We start from the raw sequence: 24,299 nt of genomic DNA on the forward strand, positions 1-24,299 counted from the left end.
GTATGCCTCAATGTCATCGGTAGCTCCCATCTTAGATATAAAGTCACTTGCCTTTATTGGGCGGGTATTTTGGACCACCCTCTGTCTCTGCAACTGCAATTCCTCTGCCTTCAGAAGGTTGGCTTTCTTTTGCTCCTCCAAGAGAGCCACGTTTGCTTGCATCTGGGCTTGCTGGCCAGCAACAAGGGCTTTCAATATGTCCTCCATTTCAGTCGGCGGGGAGCCTACGGCCAACTTGGAAAACTGGGTGATCAAACCTTCGGTATCCTCCTCTGACATGCACTATTAACGCTTGAGCGTGCCCGTATTCTCCACCATCTGTGACGTCACGAGAGGCTACACAGCTTTCAGCGGGATTGCTCAAGTAGTGCAAGGAGACAAGGTTCAAACAAAACAAGGATTTTATTATAGGTCTTGGGAAATTAACGAAAATATAACAAAATTCTGTTCTCTTGTGGCTCTTTAAGGGTTAACAGTTCAGGGATGTCTCTTCCACATCCAAAATCATAATTCTCACTCACTCAGATAACTTTTCCCCAGCCTTACTGTAGTCCACGTTGCAGCTAGTGGCCAACCCAGCAAAAAGTCCTTCCAAATGTCTCTCACGTATTTCCACAGGTGCATATATCCAAAGGTGAGTATTTCCCAAAGGTAAGTATCTCCAAATCCTTATATTCCTCATGGAAGTGGACTTGCAGCACTCTTGTCCTCCAGAGAGCCCAGGTTGGAGACTGTGTCTCTTCACCCCCCACACACTCCCTCAGTGTGTCTCTTCCCTTCCCAAAACCTTCAGCTCATTAGCTCCTGATTTGTTTCAGGTGCGTGGGAAGATTGGCCATAGAGGGGTGGAGTTCCCGACCATACCAGCAGATGGAGCCATAGCTGTCTGGGTTTGCAGCCACCTCAGGGGGATGTAACGTCCCTCCAGGACACAGCCTCTCGTGACATCACAGGGGTAAAAAACATAAAGTCAGAAATACAACAGAAAATATATATACAGTGTGTGCAAATGTAGCAAGTTATGGAGGTAAGGCAATAAATAGGCTATAGTGCAGAATAATTACAATAGTATTAACACTGGAATGCTAGATGTGCAAGAAATTATGTGCAAATAGAGATACTGGGGTGCAAAAGAGCAAAATAAATAACAATATAGGGATGAGGTAGTTGGGTGGGCTAATTTCAGATGGGCTGTGTACAGGTGCAGTGATCGGTAAGGTGCTCTGACAACTGATGCTTAAAGTTATTGAGGGAGATAAGAGTCTCCAGCTTCAGAGATTTTTGCAATTCGTTCCAGTCATTGGCAGCAGAGAACTGGAAGGAATGGCGGCCAAAGGAGGTGTTGGCTTTGGGAATGACCAGTGAGATATACCTGCTGGAGCGCAGACTACGGGTGGGTGCTGCTATGGTGACCAATGAGCTAAGATAAGGCGGGGATTTGCCTAGCAGTGATTTATAGATGGCCTGGAGCCAGTGGGTTTGACGACGAACATGTAGTGAGGACCAGCCAACAAGAGCGTACAGGTCACAGTGGTGGGTAGTGTATGGGGCTTTGGAGACAAAACGGATGGCACTGTGATAGACTACATCCAATTTGCTGAGTAGAGTGTTGGAGGCTATTTTGTAAATTACATCGCCGAAGTCAAGGATCGGTAGGATAGTCAGTTTTACGAGGGCATGTTTGGCAGCATGAGTGAAGGAGGCTTTATTGCGAAATAGGAAGCCGATTCTAGATTTAACTTTGGATTGGAGATTCTTTATGTGAGTCTGGAAGTTGAGTTTACAGTCTAACCAGACACCTAGGTATTTGTAGTTGTCCACATACTCTAGGTCAGACCCGTCGAGAGTGGTGATTCTAGTCGGGTGGGCGGGTGCCAGCAGCGTTCGATTGAAAAGCATGCATTTAGTTTTACTAGTGTTTAAGAGCAGTTGGAGGCTACTGAAGGATTGTTGTATGGCATTGAAGCTCGTTTGGAGGTTTGTTAACACAGTGTCCAATGAAGGGCCAGATGTATACAAAATGGTGTCGTCTGCGTAGAGGTGGATCTGAGAGTCACCAGCAGCAAGAGCGACATCATTGATATACACGGAGAAAAGTGTCGGCCCAAGAATTGAACCCTGTGGCACCCCCATAGAGACTGCCATAGGTCCAGACAACAGGCCCTCCGATTTGACACACTGAACTCTATCTGAGAAGTAGTTGGTGAACCAGGCGAGGCAGTCATTTGAGAAACCAAGGCTATTTAGTCTGCCAATAAGAATGCGGTGGTTGACAGAGTCGAAAGCCTTGGCCAGGTCGATGAAGACGGCTGCACAGTACTGTCTATTATCAATCGCGGTTATAATATCGTTTAGGACCTTGAGCGTGGCTGAAGTGCACCCGTGACCAGCTCGAAACCGGATTGCATAGCGGAGAAGGTACGGTGGTATTCGAAATGGTCGATGATCTGTTTGTTAACTTGGCTTTCGAATACTTTCGAAAGGCAGGGCAGGATGGATATAGGTCTGTAGCAGTTTGGATCTAGAGTGTCACCCCCTTTGAAGAGGGGGATGACCGCGGCAGCTTTCCAATCTCTGGGGATCTCAGACGTTATGAAAGAGAGGTTGAACAGACTAGTAATAGGGGTAGCGACAATTTCGCGGCTAGTTTTAGAAAGAAAGGGTCCAGATTGTCTAGCCCAGCTGATTTGTAGGGGTCCAGATTTTGCAGCGCTTTCAAAACATCAGCTGTCTGAATTTGTGTGAAGGAGAAGCGGGGGGGGCATGGGCAAGTTGCAGCAGAGGGTGCAGAGTTGGTGGCCGGGTTAGTGGTAGCCAGATGGAAAGCATGGCCAGCTGTAGCAAAATGCTTGTTGAAATTCTCGATTATTGTAGATTTATCGGTGGTGATAGTGTTTCCTAGCCTCAGTGCAGTGGGCAGCTGGGAGGAAGTGCTCTTATTCTCCATGGACTTTACAGTGTCCCAAAACTTTTTGGAGTTAGTGCTACAGGATGCAAATTTCTGTTTGAAAAAGTTAGCCTTTGCTTTCCTGACTGCTTGTGTATATTGGTTCCTAACTTCCCTGAAAAGTTGCATATCGCGGGGGCTATTTGATGCTAATGCTGTACGCCACAGGATGTTTTTGTGCTGGTCAAGGGCAGTCAAGTCTGAGGAGAACCAGGGGCTATATCGGTTCTTAGTTCTGTATTTTTGAATGGGGCATGTTTATTTAAGATTGAGAGGAAATTACTTTTAAGGAACAACCAGGCATCCTCTACTGACGGAATGAGATCTATATCCATCCAGGATACCTGGGCCAGGTCAATTAGGAAGGCCTCCTCGCTAAAGTGTTTTAGGGAGCGTTTGACAGTGATGAGGGGTGGTCGTTTGACCGCGGACCCGTTACGGACGCAGGCAATAAGGCAGTGATCGCTGAGATCCTGGTTGAAGACAGCTGAGGTGTATTTAGAGGGTATGTTAGTCAGGATGATATCTATGAGGGTACCCATGTTTACGGATTTAGGGTTGTACCTGGTAGGTTCGTTGATAATTTGCGTGAGGTTGAGGGCATCTAGCTTGGATTGTAGGATGGCTGGGGGTATTAAGCATATCCCAATTTAGGTCACCAAGCAGTACAAACTCTGAGGATAAATGGGGGCAATCAATTCACATATGGTGTCCAGGGCACAGCTGGGGGCTGAGGGGGGTCTGTAGCAAGCGGCAACAGTGAGAGACTTATTTCTGGAAAGGTGGATTTTTAGAAGTAGAAGCTCAAACTGTTTGGGCACAGACCTGGATAGTATGATAGAGCTCTGCAGGCTATCTCTACAGTAGATTGCAACTCCACCCCCTTTGGCAGTTCTATCTAGACTGAAAATTTTATAGTTGGGGATGGAAATTTCAGAATTTTTGGTGGCCTTCCTGAGCCAAGATTCAGACACTGCTAGAACATCAGGGTTGGCAGAGTGTGCTAACGCAGTGAATAACTCAAACTTAGGAAGTAGACTTCTGATATTTATGTGCATGAAACCAAGACTTTTGCGATTACAGAAGTCATCAAATGATAGCGCCTGGGGAGTAGGAGTGATACTGAGGGCTGCAGGGCCTGGGTTAGCCTCTACATCACCAGAGGAACAGAGGAGGACTAGAATAAGGATACGGCTAAAGGCTTTAAGAACTGGTCTTCTAGTGCGTTGGGTACATAGAATAAAGGGGGCAGATTTCCGGGTGTTATAGAAAAGATTCAGGGCATTATGTACAGACAAGGATATGGAAGGATATGAGTAAAGTGGAGGTAAACCTAAGCGTTGGGTAACAATGAAAGAGATAGCATCGCTGGAGGCATCAATTGAGTTGGTCTCCGCGTGTATTGGGGGAGGGGCAAAGGAGCTATCTAAGGCAGGTTTAGCTAGGCTGGGGGTCTACAGTGATATAGTACAATTAGAAATAACCGAAACAACAATAAACTAACCATGTTTGGGCTGAGGCTAAACATAAACAGGATGTAGTACCGTAAAAAGGAACAGTCCAGCAGATATCAGCTGTATAGCTGAGTTATCATAAGGTCCGGTGGTGAAGTACTAGTGAGTAAGAGGCCACGGCTAGCGTGTGCTAGCGGGCCAGGGCTAGCAGATGGATGGAATCTTCGTGGTTAACGTCGTAACCACATCAGACGATTTCGTCGGCAGACCAGTCGTGTAGGATCGGCGGGGCTCCGTGTCAACACTAGGTGGTCCCGTCCGGTTGACAGAGAGGTAGATAGCCGGGAGATGGGCCTAGCTCAGGATGATTAGCCAGACCACAGCGTCCGTTTTGTTGTAGCTAGCTGGTAGCGACGAATCCGGAGTTAAAGGTCCAGTGATTCAGTGATTCCGGCGGAAAAACTGATATGTTCTGGATCGATAACGCGCTGTGCAGACTGGCCGAATATCCTGTGATCAATGTCCAGTGATTAAAATTAATCCCGCAGAAAAAAATCCAATGTTCTGGGTGAAACACCGCTAGCTGTGGCTAATAGCAAGTAGCTAGTTAGCTGGCTAGCTAGTTTCAACTGGAGATTCTAGATTCTAGATAAAGGTAAGTCAATAATAGAATCCGTTCCACATTGAGTGAGGCGGGTTGCAGGAAAGTATATCTTGTAGAAGGATGAAAAGTCTGATAGGGAAATATGTACGAAAAATAGGGTATTTACAGGCTATTTACAGACATTTACAGACATACGATAAAAACACAACTGCACTACTCCGCCATCATATTCCACCCTCCATGAAACAAACAAAATTGCCGGCGTTTCTCCAACAATTTGAATCAGATTCTCATTACATCACATTACCAATTATAAGAAGCCAATTATAAGAAGCGTGTGATTACACTGATAATGCCCAACCTGTCCTTCTGCGGCACAAAAGATAGTCATCCCATTCATCCTGAGTGCTTTTCTTTCAATTTGAGGCAGTTTATTTGCCTATTCATGCAGCCCCCAATATGCGGTCGTTTGAGCAGTTTGAATGATAAACTTTCTTTCTCTTTGGGGATCGGCATAGGTGTGTCTGTTACTGTGTACAACATCAAGAGTTATTTATATATTTTTTAGAAAGGAAATAGGAACAGGACTATGTAGTAATTAGATACAAGTACTTAAATATTACAATAGCAATGTAGCAAATAAAACAAAACTAGAGTCAATGTCCGCGCCCCCATGGAAATCGAATTAACATAATAATAAAACTCCCATAAGAATCTGTCAGTTTAAGCTAGAAATATGTGTTTTTGCATTGTAGGCATCTCAATCAACCGCATCCGCCGATTTCGCACTTCCACATCTGCGGTGAAAGTTGACAGAGCTAGAGCAGTGTTTGTCAGACGATGAGACATCCCGAAAATTGGTCTTCTCACAAAATCGCGGAACAGTTTGGCCTACAAACTATTATAAACCCTCTATGGAAAGATGAGACTCTTACGAACACGATGCTTCTTGGGATTCGTCTGAAGTCGGTACAGCCGATCTGCCAACTTCTGTCTGTAGTATCCGAACAGTTTGGGCTACACACTAATATGAATGTACATGTCAGTTGTTTTGCTCTAGGAAGCCCAAAGGCCTCATTAGACTCGTCTGAAGGTCCCCCGGTACCAGATGAAAACATTTATGGAAGTATATATGTATGTAGACTGTTTAGTGCCACAAAAATAAGGGGTTAAATACATGTATCCTCTATCTTATATCTCTCAGATATAGGACAGAAACTTCAGAACAACCTTCCTTTAGATTTTTTTTGTTGACTTTTTTGTTGTTCCATGTAGTGAATCTGTTATTCAATGCGTTTGTATGGGCTAATAGCAGTAAGTGTTTGCATTTTTGTGAGTACCAGTGATGTTTTTTTTCTAACTCTTTGAAGACTTTTATTCATTTTCTTAATGTCAAATCCAGGCTTTGAAGCATCTATAACTGTCATCAAAAGTATTACATTTTGAACCTTAAACAGTTGGTCCCTGTAGGAGAAAATGTTTTGGTTCTAGGTAGAACCTTTTCACCAAAATAGGGTTCTCCTATAGGGACAGGCAAATAACCCTTTTTGAAACCCTTTTACCAAGAGTGTAAGCCTATTTCTCACAGACTTTGACATGTTTTAATCAAACAAGCTAGCTACTTTCAGTCCAGACAAACATCCACCCTGGCTCTGAAGTTGTTTCCACAGCATACCGATGAGGTATAGGAACTGGGGTGATTGCTGCGCTTTTGCAAGTACCAGTCCATGTGCAACCTGAATAAACTGAAATAGGTTTACACTTTATTTCTTCTCATTCTCTACTGGCTCCAGGCTCAGCACTATAGAGTTCTTGGCTGACAATATACCACAGAAGGCATTACAGCAATAAAGATGAGAGGATTGAGATGGGGTAATAGTAAAGTGGCTCTCCCTGTTGGAAACTGTGTGGGGACTGCAGTAACAGAACAGTCAGAGCACTGTGAGTAGGTGTTCGCCTGTCTGAAATATATATATATATCCCATAGCACCTTGGAGAAGACGGGGATACAAGGCCCAGAGGAAGACCAGGCCCTGTAGTCTGACTAGCCTGGTGATGGCTGGGATAGGTAGACCTGATAACTGTCAGGATGTACTATTCAGGGTTGTGGTTGGGTGTGTGTGCGCGTGTGTGCGTGTGTGCGTGTGTGTGTGTGTGCGTGTGTGCGTGTGTGTGTGTGTGTGTGCACGCGTGCGTGCTTGGTGGACATGTTTGCCTGCCTGCCCGCCTGAGTGTGTGGGTGGGTTGCCAGGCTGTGGATAAGGATACATGTCGGTATAATAGAGAATAAAAGGCTGGTGGGAGTGAATTAATCTCCCATAGTGTGCTGCATTAAACAGGTCGATACACTGCAAATACCCTCCATTACGTTTGATAATGAATAGCAGCAGTCAGTAATCCAATAGATAATACAGGGCTTTATGCTGAAAAGTAACATCCATATTCTTTACATCCATGAAATATATGTAATTATCCATAGAAAAATGAATTGGTACTTCAGTTTGTAACTGACTTGTTTTTTCTGAGAACAATATGTTTTCTGAGAATGTATTTTTTTCTGATAATGTTTTCCTTTGCATAGTTGTTTTGTTCAGACTATAGCCCTAGACTGTTGTGAGGGGCAAATATGTGGTGCAATTACTGAGTAATTGACACATTTTGCATATAAAATAGTTACATAAATCCTCAGGGCATATCTCATTAGTAAAACAGTTAAAACATGTATTCTCTCTCTCTCTCTCTCTCTCTCTCTCTCTCTCTCTCTCTCTCTCTCTCTCTCTCTCTCTCTCTCTCTCTCTCTCTCTCTCTCTCTCTCTCTCTCTCTCTCTCTCTCTCTCTCTCTCTCTCTCTCTCTCTCTCTCTCTCTCTCTCTCTCTCTCTCTCTCTCTCTCTCTCTCTCTCTCTCTCTCTCTCTCTCTCTCTCTCTCTCTCTCTCTCTCTCTCTCTCTCTCTCTCTCTCTCTCTCTCTCTCTCTCTCTCTCTATCTCTCCAGCCCATAGCTCAATTTTCAGTGGATACTGACATCATCAGACAGCCATCAGAGACCCATTGTCAGCCACTCAGCAGTCCACTTAAATCACTCCATGGTGAATGTTCTAACTGAGGCCTTGACTGGAGCACTTGCACTTGAGTGAATAGCCTACAACACTTGAGTGACTAGCCTACATGCTAGTAAGCATGTTGTGGCGCAGCATGAGCCATGTTAACCTCTCTACCCCTTACTGGGGGTGCACATACTGTAACATTCTTTATAACACAACATGGCTTTGGATACTTGAATGTATTGTTTTCTCACCTTGACATGGGGTCCTTGATAACAACTGCATCGGATCTTTAAAGTGTAATTTATGGCAATAAACAACTTATTTGATAGAAAACGGCCTATGTGGCATCGGTATTAGTCTGAAACATTTATTCTAGTGTCAAAATTGACTAGAAGGTGTAAATAGGATACATTTGGTCATAAAGTCAGTCTCGTCCAAAACAGAGTTTTGTTAGTTCATCATGGCTTACTTGAGGGTTGGGTTATGATTTCGACAATGCTCACTTGCCCACTAACATGGGATACATCGCTGCGGTAATTGTGCTCTATCCAATCCTACAGAAGAACACACAGACAGTGAGACAGACCTGCCCAGCAGGGCAAATAATTGGTCTTTGTTTACGTAAGACAACAAGTCGCAATTTTTGTTATTTGAGAAACACTGCCTTAGCTAGATGTAAATTTGCACGACTAAAACCTTGGCAAAAACGTCAAAATGTATTACAGATTTCTTAAATTATCTTAGATTCATTCTGACAATTTTGAGGAAGTGATACTGGCTTTGTTCCTATGGTGTCTCATGGGGAACAAACATCAGTAACTGCCACATTGAACCACACCCCAAAGACTGAACTCTTGTTTCTGTTAATGAACAACAGAGAAGCACATGTGGAATCGGTGTGTTCAGTCACTCTTTTAATGTTGAAGGTGTTAACTCTATATGCTGGAAATGAGTATGGATTTTATTTCAGGTATTCTGATGCAGACCAATACACGTCCATGCCCATCCTTCCTAATGTCTAGCTGGTTCTTTTGTTCAAGTTCAAGAAAACTTTACATTGATCTCAAGTTGAACCAAGTTTACATGATGGACCATTGCTGTCTCTCATTCCTAAACCCTCCAAATACAGTAGAGTTGAGTGAGGTGGTGAGTTTGGAAAAGTTGATAGCCCCATGTTTTTCCTCTGAATTACCTTTAATGTGTGTGTCTTCGACTCTGGGCCCTGGGGCCAAATGGGCCAGGAAAATGAAAACCTGTATGGGCACTGGCAGACAAGGTGTTGGATGGAGAGGGAAGAGGAGAGGATATTGTGTGAGTGTGTGCTTGCCTGTTTGTTTGTTTATGTGTGTGTCCATACATCCGTGCATGTGCATCTGTGACATATAGACTGGTTTTGCAGTTTATGGGCATTTAATAAATCTCATTGTTTCATAACTACATTCCCGTTATGAATTAATGAGCGTGTGAGGAGTAGAAATAGGCACCTTCTTTCGGCATTGCATTAAGCTGAGCCCTTCAGTGGTGTGCTGGCACCTTTTGTGTCGATCAAAATAGACTCTTAGGTTGCTGGCTCTCGGCGAACAAGAGAGCTTAATGGACTATTGAAATGACCAGAGGTTTGGGAGGAAAACACAGACAGGATAAAAATGGCTGTCATGTGCTCAAGCTAAAGAAAAAACAAATCAATATTCTCTTTAAATAGAGCATGAAGGTAAAATCCAATTACACATAATGCTTCTGAAAGTCAAAATAACACTTTGTCTTACTACCTTGTGCTTCTCCTTTGCCACATGTGACAGCAGGCATGACAAATGGTCCGGAGCTTTGATTTGATATAGAACAGGGGAAAAGGGGAAAGTAATGTGCTTTCTAAGAGATTGCGTTCTACTTTCTTTCCCCTAGCCTAGCTGCTAGCTAGCTAGCAGCATATTAAGCTAGCAGGGTTTTCCTGAGGGCTTGAACGAAGCCTGCCACGCGGTTAGCCATTGTGGCTGGGACCGCGGATTGTCCCTGTGGTGAATGATGAACGGAGTCAGGCACAGGAGTAAAATAACCGGATGCAGATGTATTCCTTCCAGACATACAATGCGCCTACAACGGCAATCGAAACAGGTACAGGGGAAACAATCCTCCCTGACCAAAAAATGAGAGTGTCTCAACCGAGCTACTCTCCTCCCACATAGAACAATCACTCACAAAGACAAGGGGGCAGAGGGAACACTTATACACAGACTAATTAGGGGATGAGCACAAGGTGTGTGTGATTGACAAGACAAGACAAGTGGAGTGATGAGAATGGGAGCGGCAGTAGCTAGTAAGCCGGTGACGATGAACACTGAAACCTGCCCGAACAAGGAGGGGAGGCAGCCTCGACGGAAGTCGTGACATTCCCGGGTTTGTGGCTGTCTAGATCCCTGCTGTTTGTTGTTTTCAATCTTCCCTGTGACCTGCCCTGTCTGGAACTGCGGGGAGTAACAGCGTAACCTACGTTGCTAGCTTCTACCATGACAAAGACCGTTGTCGAGGACAGTGGCGTCTCTCTATCACACGTGAAGGATCTTTTAAACAAAAAAAAAGAGTTCTACAAGAAGTTGTTACAACAACAAGGAAATAGCTTCAAGTGCTTTGTCCAAATACTGGTGGATTCAACTAATAAAAGAATGGATGACCTGACCAGAGAGGTCCAGGACCTAAAGAACAGTTTGTAGTTCTCCCAGGGTCAGCTCAGTGAGTTGAAACAGCAGAACGGCAAGATTACAGCAACCTGTAAGTCATTGAGAGAGGACATCTGTTCTGTATGTGAACAATCAAGGCGTAACAACATGGTTGTGGACAGAATTGCAGAATCTCCACATCAAACCTGGACGGAGTCTGAGTACAAAGTGAGGGAAATGATCTCTGAGAAATTGAAGATGGACCACAGGAAGATTGAGATGGAGCGTGCCCACAGGACTGGAAAACCCACCACCGGCCCAGGTGACAGGCCCATGCCGATAGTGGTCAATTTCCTGAGGTTCAAGGACAAGGTAGCTGTTCTGGAAAGAGCCAAGAACTTGAGAGGAACATCTTTCTCAAAGAGGACTATCCTGAAGCTGTGCGCCAGAAGAGGAAATAACTTATCCCAGCCATGAAAGCTGCCAGAGCACGTGGGGAATTGCTTACATCCGCTATGACAGGCTCATTGTCCACCCTCCCTCCCAGAAGCCTGGAAGGGATGATGGAGCCAGGCCTATGGGTTCGTAGCTTCAACCCCGCAGCATACACACACACACACACACACACACACACACACACACACACACACACACACACACACACACACACACACACCAATTAATTAATGGACTGTTGAATGTATATTCAAGAGATGGGGCAAAAGGAGTGGCTAATAAGTCTGGCTGCACATCTGACTGGTTGACTTACTGCAAATTGAGACATTTTGTGACTAAACTCAACAAAAAGAAGAAGAAACTGTATTATGAAGCCAAGATCAATGATATAAAGAATGATGGAGAAAAACTTTGGAGTACTTTAAATGAAATTAAGGGCAGAAAGACAAATTCAACTCCATCTTTCATCGAATCAGATGGCTTATTCATCACAAAACCATTTGATGTTTCCAATTATTTTAATGATTACTTCATTGGCAAAGTGGGAAAACTTAGGCAGGAAATGCCAACAATTAACAGTGAGCCATTGTATTCATGTAAAAAGTATTGTTATCGATCAATAATGACAAACCTCCTGGCATTGACAACTTAGATGGAAAGCTACTGAGGATGGCAGCTGATTTTATAGCCACTCCTATATGTCATATCTTTAATCTGAGACTAGAGGAAAGTCTTTGTTCTCAGGCCTGGAGGGAAGCCAAAGTAATTCCGCTACCCAAGAATGGTAAAGTGGCCTTTACTGGTTCTAACAGCAGACCTATAAGCTTGCTGCCAGCTCTTAGCAAACTGTTAGACATTTTTTTTTGTTGACCAAATACAATGCTATTTATCTGTAAACAAATTAAGAACAGACTTTCAGCAAGCATATAGGGAAGGGCACTCAACATGTACTTCACTGACACAAATAACTGATGATTGGTTGAAAGAAATTGTGGGAGCTGTACTGTTAGATTGACCATAACCTGATGTAATTTATGGCTTTTCAACCTCTGCCATATCGTGGATTCAGAGCTATCTATCTAATAGAACTCAAAGAGTTTTCTTTAATGGAAGCTTCTCTAATGTCAAACATGTAAAGTGTGGTGTACCACAGGGCAGCGCTCTAGGCCCTTTACTCTTTTCTATTGTTACCAATGACCTGCCACTGGCATTAAACAAAGCATGTGTGTCCATGTATGCTGACGATTCAACCATATACTCATCAGCAACCACAGCTAATGAAGTCACTGGCTGTTGAACAAGTTCAGGAGACTAAATTACTTGGCATTACCTTAGATTGTAAACTATCATGGTCAAAACATATAGATTCAATGGTTGTTAAGATGGGGAGAGGTCTGTCCGTAATAAAGAGATGTTCTGCTTTTTTGACACCACACTCCAAAAAGCAAGTTCTGCAGGTTCCAGTTTTGTTTAATCTTGATTATTTTCCAGTTGTGTGGTCCAGTGCTGCAAGGAAAGACCTAGTTAAGCTGCAGCTGGCTCAAAACAGAGCGGCACGTCTTCATTGTAATCAGAGGGTTGATATAAATACTATGCATGCCAGTCTCTCTTAGCTAAGAGTTGAGGAGAGACTAATTGCATCACTTCTTTTATAAGAAATATTATTGAAAATCCCAAATTGTTTGCATAGTCAACTTACACACAGCTCTAACACACACACTTACCCCACCAGATATGCCAACAGGGTTATTTTCACGGTCCCCAAATCCAGAACAAATTCAAGAAAGCGTACAGTATTATATAGAGCCATTATTGCATGGAACTCCGTTCCATCTCATATTGCTCAAATAAACAGCAAACCTGGTTTCAAAAAACAGATAAAGCAACACCTCACGGCACAACGCCTCTCCCCTATTTGACCTAGATAGTTTGTGTGTATGTATTTATATGCAGGCTACGTGTGCCTTTTGAAAATATTTATGTAGTTATGTCCTTGAGCTGTTCTTGTCTATTAATGTTCTTTATTATGTCATGTTTCATGTTTTGTGTGGACCCCAGGAAGAGTAGCTTCTGCTTTTGCAACAGCTAATGGGGATCCTAATAAAATTCCAAATACCAAATACCATTGGATCTTCTAGAACAGGGGTATTCAACTCTTACCCTACCTGGTCCAGAGCCTGCTTGTTTTCTGTTCTACCTGATAATGAATTGCACCTACCTGGTGTCCCAGGTCTAAATCAGTCCCTGATTAGAGGGGAACAATGAAAAAAGCAGTAGAACTGGCTTTGAGGTCCAGAGTTGAAATTGAGGGTTCTAGAAGATAAAAGTGAACTTTGAGGAAACCTAAAAGCTGCTCTTATCTTGAGGATAAACATAAAATCTCATCAACCCAAGTTTAACTGTGGGCTGATTTAACCAAGTTTAGGTTTAAATGTAAAGGGTCAATCTGTAGTTCAAACAAAGCAGCCACCCCGCCAATGATTAGGTAAGCACAATGATGTGGCTGGAGAAATGTAAGCACTCTCTAATTCATAGACAGAGCTATGGATGTAAGGACTGACCATCCATGAGATACATTTATAGTTTGAATCATGTTTTGAGGCTATACATTGTTTCTTTACAATTACATTGTTTACGAACAATTGAGTAAAGAAAGCTCATATTTTGGGTTCTAATAGGGTACAACAGTTTAATTAAACATTTATATTCAGTTATATTCTTTAAGAATAAATAGGTATATCATTCTTTGTCATTAACTCAAAAAATTGATTTAATAATATGCAATTTTGCAGACGCTTTCATCCAAAGCGACTTACAGTCATGTGTGCATACATTTTTACGTATGGGTGGTCCTGGGGATCGAACCCACTACCCTGGCGTTACAAGCGCCATGCTCTACCAATTGAGCTACAGAAGACCACAGAGGACCGCAGATTGCAGCTTTAAGTTTAAGTTCAGAAACAGGTGTTCAAAATCACGCTATCGTATTCATGATATCGTCCTGTCAAGCTTACAGTGTATTGATTAAATATCTATGGTCAAATTTTTTATATTTTTTTGTCATTTAGCAGACGCTCTTATTCAGAGCGACTTACAGTAAGTGCATACACTATTATTTTATTTTTTTCATACTGGCCCCCCATGGGAATCGAACCCACAACCCTGCTGTTGCAAACGCCATGCTCTACCAACTGAGCTACATCCCTGCCGGCCATTCCCTCCCCTACCCTGGACAACACTGGGCCAATTGTGCGCCACCCCATGGGTCTCCCGGTCGCGGCCGGCTACGACAGAGCCTGGATTCGAACCAGGATCTCTAGTGGCACAGCTAGCACTGCTGTTTGCCTTAGACCACTGCGCCACTCGGGAGGCACTACAGAGGGTAGTGAGTACGGCCCAGTACATCACTGGGGCCAAGCTTTCTGCCATCCAGGACCTCTATACCAGGCGGTGTCAGAGGAAGGCCCTAATTATGCATTCATATCCATAGTTAATTCAGATCTATTGAAATTCACCATGAGATGTTTTTGGCATTTAATAAAACACAAAGAAATTACTTCGGCATTGGCTGCCCGGACCACAAGAATTTCATTAAACATTTATGAAAACAAATGCAGACATGCGAGTCCCTGGAGCGGCAGGTAATCACCGGGGAGGAAGAAATGGAAGGATTTTTACTAAGGCTCTTTCACTTTTCTTTACCAGAAGAAGAAAATGGCCAGTATCTCTGCTCAAAGAACCACAGGGAAAAAAACATGTCCTCCCCAGCTTGAGTAGATCTTGTTGATCTTGTCTTTCTCTGGCAGCTGTGAGGTTAGAACATATACCAGTCACAACATGTCCAGCAGCTTTCAACTCAAGCACTAGCAACCTGTCATACACACTTGCATGTACACAAACTTGATCTCAGCGTAGCATATAGCCCAAGAAACTGTATGAATATCATAGTCAAGCACAAGAAAGCAGTCAAACATGCATGTGTACTCACTCGCACACATGCATGCACGCAGGGCCGGCCCTAGGTATAAGTGACATAAGTGACCAAAAAACATATGTATATTATTTTTTCTTGCGAACTCAGTCAGGTGATATATACACATTTTTAGATTGGCAAATTAGTCTAGCCAGCTATCTAAACTTATAGTCATCATGGCTGATTTACCAACCAGGCACGCAGGGCATGTGCCCAGGGTTTCTGGTCTCGAGGGCCCCCATTGATATCATATTAACATGGCAAAAGTCATGGCAAAATGTGTAGAATTGCAGGAAATTAGCTTTAAAACTGCAACAAACAAAAAATCAAACCTATGGCAAAATATGTAGAACTGCAGGAAACTGTAACACTGACATTTCTTCTCTCTGCCATGTTGTGACTGGCTATGGATATTCAAGATAATTTACTGATTAATTACTGGAATAATTAATTGTTCTAATTGATCCTGCCATTCAGGACCTCTAAAAATGGTAAAAGACTCCAACCAGCCTAGTCATAGACTGTTCTCTCTGCTACCGCACGGCAAACGGTACCGGAGTGCCAAGTCTAGGTCCAAAAGACTTCTTAACAGCTTCTACCCCCCAAGCCATAAGACTCCTGAACAGTTGGTTTTCCAATCCAAATTAATCTGAGGGTCACCATTAAGGGTTTTGCTCTAGAGAGACCCCTGGAAATAACACTATCAGTAGTTATCATTAACCATTATACCATGCATCCTATATCAACAGTCTTAATCAACAGTCAATTTACTATATTCTCATTCTGAATGGTCATCGAGCTCTCAGACTTCAAGAATCCAATCGCTCGTTAAGGACTTCAATGCAACAACCAAGTTTTATTGCTAGACTAACATAGATTGAAAATGAGGTAGCTAGGTACAGTTGTCTTAATAGACACAAGATGCATCACCGCCTGGTATGGCAACTGGTCGGCCTCCGACCGCAAGGCACTACAGAGGGTAGTGAGTACGGCCCAGTACATCACTGGGGCCAAGCTTTCTGCCATCCAGGACCTCTATACCAGGCGGTGTCAGAGGAAGGCCCTAAAAATGTTCAAAGACTCCAACCAGCCTAGTCATAGACTGTTCTCTCTGCTACCGCACGGCAAGCAGTACCGGAGCGCCAAGTCTAGGTCCAAAAGGCTTCTTAACAGCTTCTACCCCAAGCCATAAGACTCCTGAACAGCTACTCATGGCTACCCAGACTATTTGCATTGCCCCCAAAAGGCTAGGGTCGGCCCTGCATGCATGGCACACAGTGCACATTAATCAACATTCCTGTAAAAGTGCTGTTTTTTGCCTCAATTTTTGGACCGCAGTCCCAGGGCAGGTTATTAAAAGGACAATATAGACACACAATGGGCACATACAGAGCAACACATGACAAGCAACCCTTACCACACAGACAGAGAGAGAAATAACACAAAACACAAGCAAACAAAGTTACAGAAAAATAACGAGCAATGTTTACGTACCTCAGAAGCTACAGACAACAGACAACATGGAAGCGGCTATACACAGCAAGGTATTGTGTTCACACACCTGATTGTTCTTTAGCCATGTCTTTAGGTTACTTGTGAAAGCGCGGTAGGCTTGAAAACTATTACAGACTACAAAAGGAAGCACAGCCGCGAGCTGCCCAGTGACACAAGCCTACCAGACGAGCTAAACCACTTCTATGCTCGCTTCGAGAAAAGCAACACTGAAGCATGCATGATAGCACAAGCTGTTCCGGATAACTATGTGATCAAGCTCTCCATAGCCGATGTGAGTAAGACTTTTAAGCAGGTCAACATTCACAAGGCCGCGGGGCCAGACGGATTACCAGGACGTGTACTCCGAGCATGTGCTGACCAACTGGCAAGTGTCTTCACTGACATTTTCAACATGTCCCTGACTGAGTCTGTAATACCAACATGTTTCAAGCAGACCACCATAGTCCCCGTGCCCAAGGACACTAAGATAACCTGCCTAAATGACTACCGACCCATAGCACTGACGTCTGTAGCCATGAAGTGCTTTGAAAGGCTGGTCATAGCTCACATCAACACCATTATCCCAGAAACCCTAGACCCACTCCAATTTGCATACCGCCCCAACAGATCCACAGATGATGCAATCTCTATTGCTCTCCACACTGCCCTTTCCCACCTGGACAAGAGGAACACCTACGTGAAAATGCTATTAATTGACTACAGCTCAGCGTTCAACTCCATAGTGCCCTCAAAACTCATCACTAAGCTAAGGATCCTGGGACTAAACACCTCCCTCTGCAACTGGATCCTGGACTTCCTGATGGGCCTCCCCCGGTTGTAAGGGTAGGTAACAACACATCTGCCACACTGATCCTCAACACGGGGCCCCTCAGGGGTGCGTGCTCAGTCCCCTCCTGTACTCCCTGTTCACCCATGACTGCATGGCCAGGCACGACTCCAACACCATCATTAAGTTTGCCGACAACACAACAGTGGTAGGCCTGATCACCGACAATGATGAGACAGCCTATAGGGAGGAGGTCAGAGACCTGGCCGTGTGGTGCCAGGATAACAATCTCTCCCTCAACGTGACCAAGACAAAGGAGATGATTGTGGACTACAGGGAAAAAAAGAGGACTGAGCACGCCCCCATTCTCATCGACGGGGCTGTAGTCCACAATCATCTCCTATCATGGTCCTAACACACCAAGACAGTCGTGAAGAGGGTCACGACAAAGCCTATTCCCCCTCAGGAGACTGAAAAGATTTGGCATGGGTACTCAGATCCTCAAAAAGTTATACAGCTGCTACATCTAGAGCATCCTGACTGGTTGCATCACCGCCTGGTATGGCAACTGCTCGGCCTCCGACCGCAAGGCACAACAGAGGATAGTGCGTATGGCCCAGTACATCACTGGGGCCAAGCTTCCTGCCATCCAGGACCTCTATACCAGACGGTGTCAGAGGAAAGCCCTCAAAATTGTCAAAGACTCCACCCACTGTTCTCTCAGCTACCGCACAGCAAGCGGTACCGGAGCGCCAAGTCTAGGTCCAAAAGGCTTCTCAACAGCTTCTACCTGCAAGCCATAAGACTACTGAACAGCTAATCATGGCTACCCGGACTATTTGCATTGCCCCCCCACCCCCACCCCATCTTTTTACGCTGCTGCTACTCTGTTAATTATTTATGCATAGTCACTTTAACTCTACCCACATGTACATATTACCTCAACTACCTCAACTAGCCGGTGCCCCCGCACATTGACTCTGCACCGGTACCCCCCTGTTATTATTTTATTTTACTTCTGCTCTTTTTTTCTCAACACTTTTTTGTTGTTGTTGTTTTATTTTACTTTTTTATTTAAAAAAAATATGCATTGTTGGTTAAGGGCTGTAAGGAAGCATTTCCCAGTAATGTCTACACCTGTTGTATTCGGCGCATGTGGCTAATAAAATTTGATTTGATTTGATTAAAAAACCTCCCTGGTCGTTGTGGTTGAATCTGTGTTTGAAATTCACTGCTCGACTGAGGGACCTTACATATAATTGTATGTGTGGGGCACTTCAAAAATCATGTTAAACACTATTATTGCACACAGAGTGAATCCATGCAAATGTTTACTCCTGAACGTATTTAGGCTTGCCATAACAAAGGCGTTGAATACTTATTGACTAAAGACATTTCAGCTTTTCATTTGTAATTAATTTGCTAACATCTTGAACGACATAATTCCACTTTGACATTATGTGGTCTAAGGCACTGCATCGCAGTGCTAACTGTGCCACTAGAGATCCTGGTTCGAATCCAGGCTCTGTTGCAGCCGGCCGCGACCGGGAGACTCATGGGCGGCGCACAATTTGTCCAGGGTAGGGGAGGGAATGGCCGGCAGGGATGTAGCTCAGTTGATAGAGCATGGCGTTTGCAACGCCAGGGTTGTGGGTTCGTTTCCCACGGGGGGCCAGTATAAATATGTATTCACTAACTGTAAGTCGCTCTGGATAAGAGCGTCTGCTAAATGATGTAAATGTACTGACTGTTTATCAGGTACTGTAGACACGAAAACACAACATAGGCATTACGCAACAGGGAACATTACCATTTAACTAGTTGAGTACTGCATTATTGTCCAGAGGGCTTCTAGGGTTAACATATTTGTCTGTGTAATTGAGGTGGTACGGTGAACCTCTCTCAGTTGATGAGGAGTCTAACTTTGACTGAGACTTGAAGATTAGAATTTTAGGCTTTAGCTTATCTGGCTAACACAGTCTTGTCAGGTGCAGGAGACCTGGGATCAAACCCCAGTGGGTCACTATGCTGATTCCGATCAGTCAGGAAAAAGTAAATGCTCTTGTTAGCTACTGTAACCCTTTGATGTAATTCAATCACTTAGTTCTATAAACAAAACCCATTGATGCAGCATGTTGACCGAGGGCTAAGAGGTGGATAAGCAAGTGATTAGGCCAAGCAGATGACCTGAACCTTCTTAAGTTGCTACATGATACAACAACATTGATTGGACAACATTAATGAGTGACTATAGCTTCTCCAGTTAGCAAACAATTCCCAATTTGAAAAGCATTTTACATTATTGTTGAATGTTCCTCGTGCAATGTCAAACTTCTGGCAGTCTATGTCAATCATTGTGAATATATGTATGGCCTTACAAATCACATTGCCATGGCAACCTCAGTGAAGGTGACACATTCCCTCCTTCTGTAACGTGTATTCCGCTATGGAACAAAAATGATTGATGTCAACTGATGTCATGAGTAATTGTGATATTCAATTGTAATCTATCATTCTGTAAAAATGCATTTCTGTCCAGCAGATGTGATGAAAAATATGTCTATATAGTGAGTGTGATGGGAAATGTATGGATGTATGGGTGCGATGACCTGAGTCATTTGTTTACCCTTGTATTTGTGCTTCTGACACCTATTGTAGGCCAATGGCTTGATTCCAGGTGTGAGGGCATGCTCCAGGAGGCTGTCCTTATATGGACACCATACACAAGTCCCTTTAGTTGGTCTTGTTGACTAGATATCCTTAAAGGAGTAGTTCACTATTTTTAAACTTGATGTTAGATAGTTCCTCACCCTGAAAGTAGTCTATGGGCCAGGAGAAAGTCTAATCCATGGTTCAGTTTTCTTTAATCAGCCATTAGAAACTTCAGCTAACTTTAGCCACCCAAAGCTAAAAATCAATGGCAATGATGGTGGGGGTTCTAAGCTGACATATGGAGTTATTTTAAGATAGTCATACCATGGATAATTTAGCTATTTGATTTGGAATTTTAGGATACCTTTAGGTATAATTTTTTTTGAATATATATATATATATATATATATATATATATATATATACAGTGCCCTCCACAATTATTGGCACCCCTGTTTAAGATGTGGTCGAGGACTTCCAAAAATTCTCCTTTTTTTTTAACAACATAGAACCCAAATGCAAAAAAATAGAAAAATCTTACCTTTTATTTAAGTACATTACTTTGGTGTAAAAAAAAAAAATCACACATTTAGAAAAAAAAAAACTTGAAATCATGTGTCCCACAATTATTGGCACCCCTGATGTTAATACTTTGTACAACCCCCTTTTGCCAACAAGACAGCACTTAATCTCCTCCTATAACATTTCACAAGATTGGAGAACACAGAGAGAGGGATCTTTGACCATTCTTCTTTGCACAATCTTTCTAGATCATCCAGTGTCCTGGGTCCTCTCTTATGCACTCTCCTCTTTAGCTCGCCCCACAGGTTTTCGATTGGGTTGAGGTCTGGGGACTGAGATGGCCATGGGAGGACCTTGAGTTTGTGACTGCTGAACCATTTTTGTGTAGATTTTGCCACATGTTTTGGATCATTATCCTGCTGAAAGACCCAATGACGACCCATCTTCAGCTTTCTGGCAGAGGCCATCAGGTTTTTATTTAAAATGTCCTGGTAGTTCAAAGCGTTCATAATGCCATGCACCCTAACAAGGTTCCCAGGGCCTTTGGAAGAGAAACAGGCCCACAGCATCACAGATCCTCCACCATACTTCACGGTGGGCATGAGGTGCTTTTCGGCATACTCATCTTTTGTTTTACGCCAGACCCACTTAGAGTCTTTGTTGCCAAAAAGCTCAATCTTAGTCTCATCTGACCAAAGCACACGATCCCAGTTGAAGTCCCAGTGCCGCTTAGCAAACTCCAGACGTTTACGTTTGTGAGTGTTAGTGAGAAAAGGCTTTTTCCTTGCATGCCTCCCAAACAGCTTGTTGGCATGTAGAGAGCGTCTGATGGTTGTTTTGGAGACTTTGTGACCCCAAGATGCCACTCTTTGATGCAATTCTGTGACAGTGAGCTTAGGACTTTTTTTACTTCTCTTACCATCCTCCTCACTGTGCGTTGTGGCAAGATAAACTTGGGACCTCTTCCAGCCTTGTTTGTCACTGTTCCAGTTGTTTTAAACTTCTTAATGATTCCTCTGACTGTAGATACGGGCAAGTTAAGGCGAGTGGCTATTTTCTTGTAGCCATTGCCTGACTTATGAAGGTCGACACAAATCTGCCTTACTTGAATGGTGTGTTCTCTTGTCTTTGCCATGTTGACAAATGGGTAAGAGAATTAGGCCTCTGTGTCACGTCATATTTATACCCCAGGGAAACAGGAAGTCATTAATTACTAATTAAAAGTTCCTAGATACCCTGACCAACTTTAGCAACTACAGAAAAATATATTCTAAAAAAAATCAATTAAAATGTTCAGCAGAATTGTTAGGGGTGCCAATAATTGTGGGACACATGATTTCAAGTTAATTTTTTTTCTAAATGTGTGATTTTTTTTTTTTACCACCAAAGTAATGTACTTAAATAAAAGGTTGGATTTTTCTCTTTTTTTGCATTTGGGTTCTATGTTGTTTAAAAAAAAATGAGAATTTTTGGAAGTCCTCGACCACATCTTAAACAGGGGTGCCAATAATAGTGGAGGGCACTGTATATGTTTCAGTAAGATTAGATTTTTTGCATTTATAGCATTGGTTATCAACTGGGGGAATACAGTGGGGAAAAAAGTATTTAGTCAGCCACCAATTGTGCAAGTTCTCCCACTTAAAAATATGAGAGAGGCCTGTAATTTTCATCATAGGTACACGTCAACTATGACAGACAAAATGAGAATTTTTTTTCCAGAAAATCACATTGTAGGATTTTTAATTAATTTATATGCAAATTATGGTGGAAAATAAGTATTTGGTCAATAACAAAAGTTTCTCAATACTTTGTTATATACCCTTTGTTGGCAATGACACAGGTCAAACGTTTTCTGTAAGTCTTCACAAGGTTTTCACACACACTGTTGCTGGTATTTTGGCCCATTCCTCCATGCAGATCTCCTCTAGAGCAGTGATGTTTTGGGGCTGTCGCTGGGCAACACAGACTTTCAACTCCCTCCAAAGATTTTCTATGGGGTTGAGATCTGGAGACTGGCTAGGCCACTCCAGGACCTTGAAATGCTTCTTACGAAGCCACTCCTTCGTTGCCCGGGCGGTGTGTTTGGGATCATTGTCATGCTGAAAGACCCAGCCACGTTTCATCTTCAATGCCCTTGCTGATGGAAGGAGGTTTTCACTCAAAATCTCACGATACATGGCCCCATTCATTCTTTCCTTTACACGGATCAGTCGTCCTGGTCCCTTTGCAGAAAAACAGCCCCAAAGCATGATGTTTCCACCCCCATGCTTCACAGTAGGTATGGTGTTCTTTGGATGCAACTCAGCATTCTTTGTCCTCCAAACACGACGAGTTGAGTTTTTACCAAAAAAGTTATATTTTGGTTTCATCTGACCATATGACATTCTCCCAATCCTCTTCTGGATCATCCAAATGCACTCTAGCAAACTTCAGACGGGCCTGGACATGTACTGGCTTAAGCAGGGGGACACGTCTGGCACTGCAGGATTTGAGTCCCTGGCGGCGTAGTGTGTTACTGATGGTAGGCTTTGTTACTTTGGTCCCAGCTCTCTGCAGGTCATTCACTAGGTCCCCCCGTGTGGTTCTGGGATTTCTGCTCACCGTTCTTGTGATCATTTTGACCCCACGGGGTGAGATCTTGCGTGGAGCCCCAGATCGAGGGTGGTCTTGTATGTCTTCCATTTCCTAATAATTGCTCCCACAGTTGATTTCTTCAAACCAAGCTGCTTACCTATTGCAGATTCAGTCTTCCCAGCCTGGTGCAGGTCTACAATTTTGTTTCTGGTGTCCTTTGACAGCTCTTTGGTCTTGGCCATAGTGGAGTTTGGAGTGTGACTGTTTGAGGTTGTGGACAGGTGTCTTTTATACTGATAACAAGTTCAAACAGGTGCCATTAATACAGGTAACGAGTGGAGGACAGAGGAGCCTCTTAAAGAAGAAGTTACAGGTCTGTGAGAGCCAGAAATCTTGCTTGTTTGTAGGTGACCAAATACTTATTTTCCACCATAATTTGAAAATAAATTCATTAAAAATCCTACAATGTGATTTTCTGGATTTTCTTTTCTCAATTTGTCTGTCATAGTTGACATGTACCTATGATGAAAATTACAGGCCTCTCTCATCTTTTTAAGTGGGACAACTTGCACAATTGGTGGCTGACTAAATACTTTTTTTCCCCACTGTATATATATATATATATAAGATTTGGCCTTTAGTACTATAGCCCATAGAAACACATTGAATAATACATTCATAAATGTCCAAACAAGACACTCAATATTTTTTTTTTAAAGGAATAATGTTTTGAAGTTTCTGTCCTATATCTAGGAGATATAAGTAAGCTCAGGAAATATATATATTATTTTACACATATTTAACCAAATGTTTTGGGCACAAAACTACCTCTATACTTCCATTCATTTTTTAAACCGGTACCGGTTACCTTAAAATGAGTCCTGTGACACTTGTGGGGGTCGTAGACCAAAACTGAGCAAAATTACCATTGTGTTTGTGAGTGTCTCATCTCTCCATATAGTGGTCATAATAGTTTGTAGACCAAACCGTTCAGATGCTACAGATGTTTTGTCATGGATGTCTCATGGTCTGACAAACACCGCTCTAGCTCTGCCACCTTTCACCGCAGATGCGGAAGTGCGACTTCTGCGGATGGGGTGGATTGAGACGCATCCAATGCTAAACCCCCCAGATATCT

This window comes from Coregonus clupeaformis, chromosome 27, assembly GCF_020615455.1.
Source record: "Coregonus clupeaformis isolate EN_2021a chromosome 27, ASM2061545v1, whole genome shotgun sequence".
Taxonomy (NCBI): domain Eukaryota; kingdom Metazoa; phylum Chordata; class Actinopteri; order Salmoniformes; family Salmonidae; genus Coregonus; species Coregonus clupeaformis.